Raw genomic sequence first — 15224 nt, 5'->3', positions numbered from 1 at the left:
TATATCAAGTTACAAGTTGCATATCAAGTCCTTGCCCGTCCAACATTTCCTCATCTCCCACCCCTTCTAATGTGACTATCCCGATGCTTCTCCCTCTTTTTCCCCTGCCCCGATACAAAGTTTCTCCCTGCAGGCAGTCACTGAGTCCGAGGTCCTTTCTGGGGAGGTTCCCATTGCTTGGAAGGCAGCCACGGTTCATCCTGTATTTAAAGGTGGAGATCAAGCTGATCCTACTGTAACTGTTATAGGGATATTTCTATTTTGCCCTGTTTATCAAAAGTGTTGTAAAAACTTGTCAATATTCAACTGACTGGCTTTCTTGATGTCTATAGTATTCTCTCAGGTATGCAATCTGGTTTCCGCTCAGGTTATGGATGTGTCACTGCAACCTTGAAGGTCCTCAATGATGTCACCATTGCCCTTGATTCTAAGCAATGTTGTGCTGCTGTTTTTATTGACTTGGTCAAATCTTTTGATACGGTAGACCATTCCATTCTTGTGGGCCTGGTTTTCTAACTACCTCTCTCAAAGAGTGCAGCGTATAAAGCCAGAAAATCTACTGTCTCAGCCACTGCCTGTCGCCAAAGGAGTCCCCCATGGCTCGATCCTAGGCCCCACGCTCGTCTCAATTTACATCAACAACATTGCTCAAGCAGTAGGAAGCTCTCTCACCCATTTAAATGCAGATGATAATGTCTTATACTCAGCTGGCCCCTCCCCGGATTTTGTGTTAAATGCTCTACAACAAAGCTATCTTAGTGTCCAACAAGCTTTCTCTGCCCTTAACCTTGTTCTGAACACCTCCAAAACAAAGGTAATGTGGTTTGGTAAGGAGAATGCCCCTCTCCCCACAGGTGTGATTACTACCTCTGAGTGTTTAGAGTTTGAGGTAGTCACCTCATACAAGTACTTGGGAGTATGGCTAGACGGTACACTGTCCTTCTCTCAGCACATATCAAAGCTGCAGGCTAAAGTTAAATTAAGACTTGGTTTCCTCTATCGTAATCGCTCCTCTTTCCCCAGCTGCCAAACTAACCCTGATTCAGATGACCATCCTTCCCATGCAAGATTACGGAGACATCATTTATAGATCGGCAGGCAAGGGTGCTCTCGAGCAGCTAGATGTTCTTTACCATTCGGCCATCAGATTTGCCACCAATGCTCCTTATAGGACGCGTCACTGCACTCTATACTCCTCTGTAAACTGGTCATCTCTGTATACCCCTCGCAAGACACACTGGTTGATGCTTATTTATAAAACCCTCTTAGGCCTCACTCCCCCCTATCTGAGATATCTACTGCAGCCCCCATCCTCCACATACAACACCTGTTCTGCCAGTCACATTCTGTTGAAGGTTCCAAAAGCACACACATCCCTAGGTCACTCCTCTTTTCAGTTCGCTGCAGCTAGCGACTGGAACGAGCTGCAAAAAAACACTCAAACTGGACAGTTTTATCTCAATCTCTTCATTTAAAGACTCAATCATGGACACTCTTACTGACAGTTGTGGCTGCTTTGTGTGATGTATTATTGTCTCTACCTTCTTGCCCTTTGTGCTGTTGTCTGTGTCCAATAATGTTTTTACCATGTTTTGTGCTATTACCATGTTGTGTTGCTACCATGTTGTTGTTATGTTGTGTTGCTACCATGCTGTGTTGTCATGTGTTGCTGCCTTGCTATGTTGTTGTCTTAGGTCTGTCTTTATGTAGTGTTGTCTTGTCTCTCTTGTCGTGATGTTTGTTTTGTCCTATGTTTATATTTGATTCATTTTTAATCCCAGCCCCCGTCACCGCAGGAGGCCTTTTGGTAGGCTGTCATTGTAAATAAGAATTTGTTCTTAACTGACATGCCTAGATAAATAAAGGTTAAAAAAAAAAGAAAAAAGTTGACTATTCAAAATTAATTTACTTTTAAACTTTTTCATTGCACTGTATTTTCTTGCTGGTAAATGTGTACTAAGCTTATAACCACAACAACAAATGGTTTGGTAATGTAATTTTATTTTGAATAAAACATTTCATTACTAATGCCTCTGGATGTACAACTCTTTCTAGTTTTAGCATGATCTGTAAACTAGACATTAACAATACATTTTTTTTTATTACATGGCAGATGTTCAACATTATGTAGTAATCAACATCTGTGATGCTGGGTACTGTGCAGTAAACACGTGTATAAAGAAACAAAGTCAGGACTTGGTATGTACAAATGCTGAAAACACACATTTTTCAACACAGATTGAGGGCAGGGGTCATCTCAGGTCCATTCGAACCTCACAGGATGTAATAGATGAAGAGAGCCATGATGGCAGCACTGATGAGCCCAGAGATGGGGACGGTTACAAACCAGTCGATGAAGATATTCCTGAACAGATGCCAGTCAGCCTTCCTTGAGCGCAGCCATCCAACAGCAACCACAGAGCCCACCTGAGTGCACACAACAAAAACAAGTTTACTCAACACTATCCACAGGTTCACACTGATTTCTACTAGCTCACACTGGTCAATTAATGAGTGAATTGTTACGTATTTAAGTGTCATGCGATTCCTCCGTTATGGTATTATAAGACAAAGTTTCCAAATTATTCAATAACAGTGGTATAGCGCTCTAGCCAGTTTTTTTGTTGTTAGGCTCAAAATTGACCCGACTCATCTATACAGTTAAACTTGAATTACCTTGCAGTGAGTTGTGCTGACAGGGAGACCAATATTAGAGGCTACTACCACTGTGAGCGCTGAGGACAGTTCAATGCTGAATCCACTGGAAGGAGCAAATAAGATTCGCAAGAATTATATACTGTGTAATAAGATACAAGAGAACATTGAATGATATTCATACTGAATAGACTTTGGGAGTTTGAACAATGTGATATTTTGTTGTATTGGCCCACAAACTTACGTATGTAAAACACAGATAGTTTCAGTGCATGGTATACCTGGAGGGGGTGATTGGGGTGAGGTCCTTGCCAATGGTCTGGATCACTTTGCGTCCCCACACCCAGATCCCAGCAGTGATGCCCACTCCTCCATACAAAAGCAACCAGATGGGTGTGGGGGCATTGGACACCACAGAGCCACTCTCAAACACCAGCCACAGGGCCACCAGAGCACCAATTGCATTACTGAGAGAGAATAAAAAAGGAGAGCATACTTACTTCACATAATCAGCCTATAATAATAAGCAGACAGTAATTATTTCTCTTTATAAACTGGGTGGTTCGAGCACTGAATTCTGATTGGCTGACAGCCGTGGTATATCAGACCGTATACCACGGTTATGACAAAACATTTATTTTGACCAATTACGTTGGTAACCAGTTTGTAATAGCAATAAGGCACCTCAGGGGTTTGTGGTATATGGCCAATATACAGTACCACGGCTAAGGGCTGTATCCAGGTACTCTGCGTTTCGTTGTGCTTAAGTACAGCCCTTAGCCATGGTATATTGTCCATTTATTGCTTAAATATTCCCTGTCCTAGCATACCTGACATCGTTGCCTCCATGGGCGAAGGAGCTGAAACAAGCAGTGAGGATCTGTATGAACCGGAAGAGATGTGTGACCTCTGGCCGGTCCACCTCCAGCTCATCCTCCTCTAGAAGTATGTCCTTGCCTGCCTCCATTGTCAGCCCCACAGCCTCTGCCTCCTCCTTAACCACTGTACCACCATCTGCCTCTGCCTCTGCCAAGCGGTAGCTGTTGTAGCTGTCCAGCCGCAATCTCCTGAGCTGATCTGCTAGCGCCCCCCCTTGCATCTGCGGTCCCCATGGATGCCATAGATGGCCAGGGTGTAGGAGGTGTAGCTGTTGTTTCGCCGTATGGGTCGTCCGTCGTCGTCATCAATGCAGTCTCCCACCTTAGCCAGGTGAAGCTTGTGTAGTAGGTCTTTGTAGAGCCCTGAGTCCTTTTGTACAGTGTGGGCTTGGCCATTGTGTGGGTCTGTGATAGTCATGGGGCCCATTCTGCCATTAATACCTAACAGGGATAACCAGCAACAATACATCCAATTCAAACAATAAAGATGAGTGGAAAAATACTATAAAGCTTAATCATTTTGTCACTAGTCACTAGGGGATCTCACTATTGCTGACGTCCAAGTCTTTGGTGTCCATGTTGCTGTCCAGATCAGCCTCCTCTGAGCCTCCAATGTTAAAGGCCACCCTTTGCTTATCGGCTGGTGGTGTCTGGGGAACGGAGTCACAAGGTTTGATTGTGGAGGGATGCTCCTGTGGGGCAGGTTTGGAGGGGGTCTTCTCCATCAGTGGAGTTTCACAGCGACTGGAGGCCACTTCACCTGATGGACAAACAGCAGCAAGGCAGCAATCAGCATTATTTCTACATCAATCGATTCCCTTTCAAAGTTGAAAGTTGTATAACAGCAATGAGATTTACGCTTCATCTTCTTCTTGAGCCGTGGACAGACGAAGAACCACACAACCAGGGCTGTGATGAGAGCGCAGCCCAGCGAGATGAGCAGTGTTACCTACCATGGCATTTGGTCGAACCCCAGCACTGTGTACAGGACAAGGGAACAGGGGACAGAATGCTCAGACAAGGGTGAGGCGTAGAGGGCGCTGTCACTAAAGCATGTACCCTTCACATAATTCAAGGTCATCCTTCTACACAGCACCTGGTATGGGAATTGCAATATTTGCTACTGTACTATATCACAGTCAAAGCAACCACATCAAACACATTCTCTTCAAATGTTTCAGTTGAAATGTGTAGTTGGGTTACACGCCTTTCCTAAAACTAGAAATGCATATAATTCAGTAATTTAGTAGAAACTGTCCGTTTCATTTACCATACACAAATGTCAAGTATACTATTGAGTGTACTGTTGCTTGTGCCTTCAAAGTCCTTTTAGATAATCACAAGGATGGTAAAAACTAAATGACCCCTCTTGCTGTCTCTAATTCGTCGTTTCTCGGTCCCTTCCTACTTCATGACCGCATGAGATAGGAGACACGTGGTAGAATTTCTTCAGAACTTTTTCACTTCCAACTAAGCTATTTGTGTACATACTCAGATATGAGCAGTATCAGAAAGAGGACATGCAGCAACAAATAATGTGAGTCAGACAGGTACTGAAGAGGAACTTATCAGGGTCACTTTCAACTAGGACAGTGGATTACTAAACTCAGCAAATAAAGAAACGTCCTCTCACTGTCAACTGCGTTTATTTTCAGCAAACTTAACATGTGTATATATTTGTATGAACATAACAAGATTCAACAACTGAGACCTAAACTGAACAAGTTCCACAGACATGTGACTAACAGAAATGGAATAATGTGTCCCTGAACAAAGGGGGGGGTCAAAATCAAAAGTAACAGTCAGTGTCTGGTGTGGCCACCAGCTGCATTAAGTAATGCAGTGCATCTCCTCCTCATGGACTGCACCAGATTTGCCAGTTCTTGCTGTGAGATGTTACCCCACTCTTCCACCAAGGCACCTGCAAGTTCCCGGACATTTCTCGGGGGAATGGCCCTCACCCTCCGATCCAACAGGTCCCAGACGTGCTCAATGGGATTGAGATCCGGGTTCTTCGCTGGCCATGGTAGAATACTGACATTCCTGTCTTGCAGGAAATCACACACAGAACGAGTAGTATGGCTGGTGGCATTGTCATGCTGGAGGTTCATGTCAGGATTAGCCTGCAGGAAGGGTACCACATGAGGGAGGAGGATGTCTACCCTGTAATGCACAGCATTGAGATTGCCTGCAATGACAACAAGCTCAGTCCGATGATGCTGTGACACCACCCCAGACCATGACGGACCCTCCACCTCCAAATCGATCCTGCTCCAGGGTACAGGCCTTTGTAATGCTCATTCCTTCGACAATAAATCGCAAATTTCACCATCACCCCTGGTGAGACAAAACAGCGACTCGTCAGTGAAGAGCACTTTTTGCCAGTCCTGTCTGGTCCTGCGACGGTGGGTTTGTGTCCATAGGCGACGTTGTTGCCGGTGATGTCTGGTGAGGACCTGCCTTACAACAGGCCTACAAGCCCTCAGTCCAGCCTCTCTCAGCCTATTGCGGACAGTCTGAGCACTGATGGAGGGATTGTGCGTTCCTGGTGTAACTCGGGCAGTTGTTGTTGCCATCCTGTACCTGTCCCAGAGGTGTGATGTTCGGATGTACCAATCCTGTGCAGGTGTTGTTACACGTGGTCTGCCACTGCGAGGACGATCATCTGTCCATCCTGTCTCCCTGTAGCGCTGTCTTAGGCGTCTCACAGTACGGACATTGCAATTTATTGCCCTGGCCACATCTGCAGTCCTCATGCCTCCTTGCAGCATGCCTAAGGCACGTTCACGCAGATGAGCAGGGACCCTGGGCATCTTTCTTTTGCTGTTTTTCAGAGTCAGTAGAAAGGCCTCTTTAGTGTCCTACGTTTTTAAAACTGTGACCTTAATAGTTTTTTTTTTTTACCTTTGTTTAACCAGGTAGGCAAGTTGAGAACAAGTTCTCATTTACAACTGCGACCTGGCCAAGATAAAGCAAAGCAGTTCGACACATACAACAACACAGAGTTACACATGGAGTAAAGCAAACATACAGTTAATAATACAGTACAAAAACAAGTCTATATACAATGTGAGCAAATGAGGTGAGATAAGGGAGGTAAAGGCAATAAAAAGGCCACGGTGGTGAAGTAAATACAATATAGCAATTAAAAACACTGGAATTGTAGATTTGCAGTAGCTGAATGTGCAAAGTAGAAATACTGGGGTGCAAGGGAGCAAAATAAATAAATACAGTAGGGGATGAGGTAATTGTTTGGGCTATTTACAGGCTATGTACAGGTGCAGTGATCTGCAGCTGCTCTGACAGCTGGTGCTTAAAGCTGGTGAGGGAGATAAGTGTTTCCAGTTTCAGAGATTTTTGTAGTTCGTTCCATTGGCAGCAGAGAACTGGAAGGAAAGACGACCAAAGTAGGAATTGGCTTTGGGGATGACCAGTGAGATATACCTGCTGGAGCACGTGCTACGGGTGGGTGCTGCTATGGTGACCAGCGAGCTGAGATAAGGCGGGACTTTACCTAGCAGGGTCTTGTAGATGACCTAGAACCAGTGGGTTTGGCGATGAGTATGAAGCGAGGGCCAGCCAACGAGAGCGTACAGGTCGCAGTGGTGGGTAGTATATGGGGCTTTGGTGACAAAACGGATGGCACTGTGATAGACTGCATCCAATTTATTGAGTAGGGTATTGGAGGCTATTTTGTAAATTAAATCGCCGAAGTCGAGGATTGGTAGGATGGTCAGTTTTACGAGGGTATGTTTGGCAGCATGAGTGAAGGATGCTTTGTTGCACAATAGGAAGCCAATTCTAGATTTAACTTTGGATTGGAGATGTTTGATGTGCGTCTGGAAGGAGAGTTTACAGTCTAATCAGACACCTAGGTATTTGTAGTTGTCCACATATTCTAAGTCAGAACCGTCCAGAGTAGTGATTTTTTGCGGGCGGGCAGGTGTAGGCAGCGATCGGTTGAAGAGCATGCATTTAGTTTTACTTGTATTTAAGAGCAGTTGGAGGCTACGGAAGGAGAGTTGAAGGGCATTGAAGCTCGTCTGGAGGGTAGTTAACACAGTGTCCAAAGAAGGGCCAGAAGTATACAGAATGGTGTCGTCTGCGTAGAGGTGGATCAGAGACTCACCAGCAGCAAGAGCGACATCATTGATGTATACAGAGAAAAGAGTTGGCCCAAGAATTGAAACCTGTGGCACCCCCATAGAGACTGCCAGAGGCCCGGACAACAGGCCCTCCGATTTGACACACTGAACTCTATCGGAAAAGTAGTTGGTGAACCAGGCGAGGCAATCATTTGAGAAACCGAGGCTGTTGAGTCTGCTGATGAGGATGTGGTGATTGACAGAGTCGAAAGCCTTGGCCAGGTCAATGAATAAGGCTGAACAGTATTGTTTCTTATCGATGGAGGTTAAGATATCGTTTAGGACCTTGAGCGTGGCTGAGGTGCACCCATGACCAGCTCTGAAACCAGATTGCATAGTGGAGAAGGTACGGTGGGATTCGAAATGGTCGGTAATCTGTTTGTTAACTTGGCTTTTGAAGACCTTAGAAAGGCAGGGTAGGATAGATATAGGTCTGTAGCAGTTTGGGTCAAGAGTGTCCCCCCCTTTGAAGAGGGGGATGACCGCAGCTGCTTTCCAATCTTTGGGAATCTCAGACGACACGAAAGAGAGGTAAAACAGGCTAGTAATAGGGGTTGCAACAATTTCGGCAGATAATTTTAGAAAGAAAGGGTCCAGATTGTCTAGCCCGGCTGATTTGTAGGGATCCAGATTTTGCAGCTCTTTCAGAACATCAGCTGACTGGATTTGGGAGAAGGAGAAATGGGGAAGGCTTGGGCGAGTTGCTGTGGGGGGTGCAGTGCTGTTGACCGGGGTAGGGGTAGCCAGGTGGAAAGCATGGCCAGCGGTAGAAAAATTCTTATTGAAATTCTCAATTATAGTGGATTTATCGGTGGTGACAAAGTTTCCTATCCTCAGTGCAGTGGGCAGCTGGGAGGAGGTGCTCTTATTCTCAATGGACTTTACAGTGTCCCAGAACTTTTTTGAGTTTGTGTTGCAGGAAGCAAATTTCTGTTTGAAAAAGCTAGCCTTGGCTTTTCTAACTGCCTGTGTATATTTGTTCCTAACTTCCCTGAAAAGTTGCATATCTCGGGGGCTGTTCGATGCTAATTCAGAACGCCACAGGATGTTTTTGTGCTGGTTAAGGGCAGTCAGGTCTGGAGAGAACCAAGGGCTATATCTGTTCCTGGTTCTACATTTCTTGAATGGGGCATGCTTATTTAAGATGGTGAGGAAGGCATTTTTAAAGAATAACCAGGCATCCTCTACTGACGGGATGAGGTCAATATCCTTCCAGGATACCCGGGCCAGATCGATTAGAAAGGCCTGCTCGCTGAAGTGTTTCAGGGAGCGTTTGACAGTGATGAGTGGAGGTCGTTTGACCGCTGACCCATTATGGATACAGGCAATGAGGCAGTGATCGCTGAGATCTTGGTTGAAAACAGTAGAGGTGTATTTAGAGGGCAAGTTGGTTTGGATGATATCTATGAGGGTGCCCGTATTTACGGCTTTGGGGTTGTACCTGGTAGGTTCATTGATAATTTGTGTGAGATTGAGGGCAACAAGCTTAGATTGTAGGATGGCCATGGTGTTAAGCATGTCCCAGTTTAGGTCACCTAGCAGCACGATCTCTGAAGATAGATGGGGGGGCAATCAGTTCACATATGGTGTCCAGAGCACAGCTGGGGGCAGAGGGTGGTCTATAGCAAGCGGCAACGGTGAGAGACTTGTTTTTAGAGAGGTGGATTTTTAAAAGTAGAAGTTCAAATTGTTTGGGTACAGACCTGGATAGTAGGACAGAACTCTGCAGGTTATCTCTGCCGTAGATTGCAACACTGCCCCCTTTGGCCGTTTTATCTTGTCTGAAAATGTTGTAGTTAGGGATGGAGATTTCAGAGTTTTTGGTGGTCTTCCTAAGCCAGGATTCAGACACGGCTAGGACATCCGGGTTGGCAGAGTGTGCTAAAGCAGTGAATAAAACAAACTTAGGGAGGAGGCTTCTAATGTTAACTTCTTGACGCACGGATCCCGTTACCGGGATCATTTATCAACAACAACCGCTAAACTGCAGAGCGCCAAATTCAAAAATAATACTAAAAATATTTATAAATCATGAAATCACAAGTGAAATATACCAAAACACAGCTTAGCATGTTGTTAATCCACCTATCGTGTCAGATTTTGAAAATATGCTTTACAGCGAAAGCAATCCAAGCGTTTGTGAGTTTATCAATCACTAGACAAAACACTAAGAACAGCTAGCCTTAAATTAGCTTGGTCACGAAAGTCAGAAAAGCAATCAAATTAATCGCTTACCTTTGATAATCTTCGGATGTTTGTACTCACGAGACTCCCAGTTACACAATAAATGTTCTTTTTGTTCGATAAAGATGAGTTTTATAGCCAAAAACCGCCATTTGGTTTGCGCGTTATGTTCAGAAAACCACAGGCTCGTTCCGTTCCTGAAGGGCAGACGAAAACTCCAAAAAGTATCCGTAATGTTCGTAGAAACATGTCAAAGGTTTTTTATAATCAATCCTCAGGTTGTTTTTAACATACATAATCGATAATATTTCAACCGGACGGTAACCTATTCAATACTACAGAGAAAGAAAATGTCGAGCTACATCTGTCGCGCGCAGGAACTAATCAAAGGACACCAATCAAAGGACACAGTTATAGTGGCCCAGGAAAATTGCCTACCGTCTGTAAGCTGTTAGTGTCTTAATGACCATTCCACAGTTACATGTTCATTAATTATTTATGGTTCATTGAACAAGCATGTGTGTTGAACACCCCACAGTGTTTAAACCCTTTACAATGAAGATCTGTGAAGTAATTTGGATTTTTACGAATTACCTTTTTATTTTTTTATTTAACCAGGTAGGCTAGTTGAAAACAAGTTCTCATTTACAACTGCGACCTGGCCAAGATAAAGCAAAGCAGTGCCACACAAACAACAACACAGAGTTACACATGGAATAAACTCACATACAGTCAATAATACAATAGAGAAAGTCTATATACAGTGTGTGCAAATGAGGCCTTAGTGGCGAAATTATTACAGTATGGCAAATTATTTATTTATTATAATTTTTTATTTTAAATTATTTTTTATCCCCTTTTCTCCCCAATTTTCGTGGTATCCAATCGCTAGTAATTACTATCTTGTCTCATCGCTACAACTCCCGTACGGGCTCGGGAGAGACGAAGGTCGAAAGCCACGCGTCCTCCGAAGCACAACCCAACCAAGCCGCACTGCTTCTTAAAACAGCGCGCCTCCAACCCGGAAGCCAGCCGCACCAATGTGTCGGAGGAAACACCGTGCACCTGGCCCCCTTGGTTAGCGCGCACTGCACCCGGCCCGCCACAGGAGTCGCTGGAGCGCGATGAGACAAGGATATCCCTACCGGCCAAACCCTCCCTAACCCGGACGACGCTAGCCCAATTGTGCGTCGCCCCACGGACCTCCCGGTTGCGGCCGGCTGCGACAGAGCCTGGGCGCGAACCCAGAGACTCTGGTGGCGCAGCTAGCACTGCGATGCAGTGCCCTAGACCACTGCGCCACCCGGGAGGCCCTCAGTATGGCAAATTAAACACGGGGGTGATAGATGTTCAAAAGATGAGTGTGCAAGTAGCGGTACTGGGGTGCAAAGGAGCAAAATAAATAAAAGAAATAACAATATGGTGAGGTAGTTGGATGGGCTATTTACAAATTGGCTATGTACAGGTGCAGTGATCTGTGAGCTGCTCTGACAGCTGGTGCTTAAAGCTAGTCAGGGAGATATGAAAAAGGGATGTTTATTTTTTTGCTGAGTTTATGTACCAACCTATTGTTTCAACTTTTTAACATATTTTTATACTATAGAGGTTAGTAATGCACATTTTCTCAATACTTACCTATTTAATCCAGTAGCTAATAAAATGTTACAGATCAAAACTAATGTATGGCCAACGAGTCAATCAAATTTGACAGATGTGAGAGACAGGAAGCAAAACACCATTTACAGCAATAATAAAAATATACAGGATAGCAAATACTGTAATGCAGTGACAATAACTCTCCTACTGCCATAGATACAATGAGGGGCTCCCAAGAGAACATTTCATATCTTCTAAATGAAGCCTTACAAGATTGTGTGGTTCTGATTATGTGTGTCTGTTAGCATGAGTGAGATTATCAGCATCAGTTGTGTTACTCAATGTCTGAGAAACAGAACACATGAGTAAGGGTAAGTGTAAAAGTATGTGGGCAAGCATGAAAACGAGTGTGGTAAATATGTGAGCAATATCATACACAGTAGCCCATATTGTTGGATGTGTCTACTGTGTGCAATAAAATAAAATTGTATCCCACAGCACAGTATAAAACATGTAATTTTAGAGGTTCTGACAGCGGCATGTTTTCTTTAAAAAAAAAATCAGGTAGTTAAATACGCTGAATGACAAAACATTGGGACTGAAATATTAACACATTTCATCATAGCAGACTCCTTTATGCCTCCAGTGACACTTTTTAATAAGGCATCAAGGGTGCCCCAGAGGGTTTCAATGGTCCCTGCATTAGTGCTTTGGGAGGATGAAGTGAGTGGGGTGTATGTGTGCATAGTGACTGAGAGTGTGTACTCACGGGGGGCTCCAGTGAACATGATCGAGAAGAAGTTGATGGCCATGGTGATAGCATAGAAGACAGGGAGAGCTCTCAGGCCGTTGGGAACAGGATCCTCCTGAGGAAGACAGGTGGGGTGCGATCTGGCTTGGAGCACATGGCTAAGGACCACTTATTAAATGTCACTATTATTTCATAGATTCCTCAGATATTCCCCATTGTGTGCTGACACAGTAATTTCATCCTTCTACATTCTCTCGTCAGGAGAAAGTTGAAACACTAAAAACAATATTACAGGTTTACCCCTCTTACCTTATTCAGGATGAACCTGCGAACAAAATAGAAGAGAATTGCAGACATGATGCCTGACAGCAGAGGTGAGAGGAACCAGGATACCACTGCAGAGAGAAAAGAGAGATATTTCTAAAGATAATTATGTCAAAGCATATTTCAATGAGTCTCTGACCAATACTATATGGTAATAATGCATTACGATACAGATGTAATGCATTGTAAGACTTGTCATAAGCATTTTTATTTTTTATTTTTTTCAACCCTTATTTTGTCACCCTAATAATGTGATATCATCATCTCATAATTATCATGTCTGAGCAAGTCCTTATTGCAGCGTATCACCACAGTCATTTACACACCAATACTTAGTAGCTCCATCCATTTGACCCCATGATGACCTTTGGCTACCATAGAGAAACCAATTGTTGCACCCACAATACAGTGGGTTCCAGATATAGGGAACTTTAAAAATGAAGCTATCAGTTGCCACACAGCAGAACCTGTAGAACACAAGCATGAACAACGTCCTCATTTGTTGCCTTTATAAGGATATCAACAAATGCCATTGAGACCTCTTAAATCAACATAGTATGCAAGGAGTTTCTGAACTCCTAACAATGATCGTCATATAAGCAGTCACCAAACATGGCACTGATGGAGCCTGCCATCAGCACGTGTTCGGAGCCATTGTACATGTTCACGTCGATGATGCCCTTGCGGATGGTCTCGCTGACTTTGGCCACCAGCAGCATGGAGCCTACCGTCTCAAAGACAGTGGCCAGGATGCAGGCCTCTCGTAGGGTGACCACGCCAGAGCCCACCGCTGTGCCAAACAAGTTGGCCACATCATTGGCCCCCACAAAGAAGGCCAGGATGAAGGCAATGACAAAGCCCAACATCAGTAGCCACAGGTAGCCTGACATATCACTCGAATAGGCAGTGGTGGCTCCTGCTAGAGATGCTATACTGGTAGATTCCATTGTAAAAAAACATGTCGATTTGAATCTCAAAACAAAATTATAAAAATTCGGACATTTTCAAAATAACTTAAACATTTTTTTCAAGATAATACGAATAATAAATAATGAGGTATATTGCTTCCTTGAGATTCAATAAATACGCGTTTCAGGTATCCTGCCTCAAATCAAAGAATATAGCTATTTTCTTACTCCTTTCCGAGCTCTCGTCAATAAGAGGCTAAAGTGAAGGGTAAAACAATAATTGCTATCTAAGTTTACTGAGCTGGTTTGAGAGTTCTTAGACACTGGGATAATATGCAAAGTACATCCATTGTGTGAGCCTCAGTAGGTGGTTGATGATGTACAATGTTCTGCAAAAAAATAAAAAATAAATACTTATTCACCACACTGAATCAGAAGATCAAAATCATTGTTTCATTTTAGTATTTAACAGTAATTACATATTTGAACTGACATAAACATATTAGACCAGGAGTTAACAGACAGGACCAAAACAGACACTATGGATCTGCAATGTTAAAGCATGTCTATTGTTAAAGTAAATTTAAACATCTTGGGCGGGGTTAAATTAACAACCATTGTATGTGTGAAAACGGTTTCTAATTTTTTACATTTGATAGTAACCCTATTCTCTCCACCATGCTCACTGGGCCAATCTCTGTCAAACCTGACCTATTGACTTTTTTATTAGTGAACTGTTTGTGCATTTTTTTAAACAGTGATCGTTAATTTGTGAAGCAAGAGCACATCCAATAATTGGTGGGTTAATCATGGCGTGAATGATTACCCTAAGAAGAATATATGTTTTGAATTTAAATTTGAGAGATGGCACTTTACAAATCATGTATGATGACAGATCAATTTAAATATCAATCTCTGAAATAATACAGTATAAAAGCAGTCTTTCAGTAGGCCTATATTAAGTTGTCAGTGAATCATACACTAGCATAAAAGTATATATAGCCTATATACGGTACTTCAAGAATAAAACAAGGCAACAGTAAACATGTCGTCCCCCAGGAATGATGTATTGCTCTCCGCTTGGGCCAATAAGTGTAATTTTGTAAATGACGGATCTCTATGGTAAGAAGCATCATTCAGAGCTAGTGGTGTCTAAGATATTGTGTGGGTGAGCTAGATTCCTATCCCTGAACCTGTGTTCCAAATGTCATCACTCTGAGTCAAACCCATCAAGAGATATAAACATGTGCCCGTAATAGCACCACCATGTGGTCAATGTGAATGTTCTTTAATATGTTTAGTCTTGACAGTGTTTGCAGCATGTGTACCACATTTTGTTACAATACAAATACCTTTGATTGATTTATATGCATTTATGTGCCAGACCACACCCATGTGAATGTTTATTGATCAGTGTTGTTTGAGGTACTAGTCTGGAAAGTATTGCCGAGAGACCTTTGTCCATAGATGCAACATATCAAGTTGCATGCAGATCGGTCATTCGGTGCGTTAACTTCTAGTTCCTCCCAAACCCGGATCCGGGAGCACCCCCGTCAGTAAAAAAGCTGACTAGCATAGCCTAGCATAGCGTCACAAGTAAATACTAGCATCTAAATATCATTAAATCACAAGTCCAAGACACCAGATGAAAGATACACATCTTGTGAATCCAGCCATCATTTCTGATTTTTAAAATGTTTTACAGGGAAGACACAATATGTAAATCTATTAGCTAACCACGTTAGCAAAAGACACCACTTTTCTTACTCCACCATTTTTTTAC

The 15224-nt window shown here is 43.4% G+C and overlaps 1 pseudogene; it reads right to left on the bottom strand.

The window, feature by feature from the left end:
• Positions 1-2038: 2038 nt before the first annotated feature.
• On the bottom strand, positions 2039-13480 carry LOC120054599 (annotated as a pseudogene).
• Between the last annotated feature and the right edge of the window lie 1744 nt (positions 13481-15224).

The sequence above is a fragment of the Salvelinus namaycush genome, chromosome 1 (assembly GCF_016432855.1).
Source record: "Salvelinus namaycush isolate Seneca chromosome 1, SaNama_1.0, whole genome shotgun sequence".
Classification (NCBI taxonomy): Eukaryota; Metazoa; Chordata; class Actinopteri; order Salmoniformes; family Salmonidae; genus Salvelinus; species Salvelinus namaycush.
The sequence above is the reverse complement of the archived record's forward strand: the minus strand, read 5'-3'. Positions and strand labels throughout refer to the sequence as shown.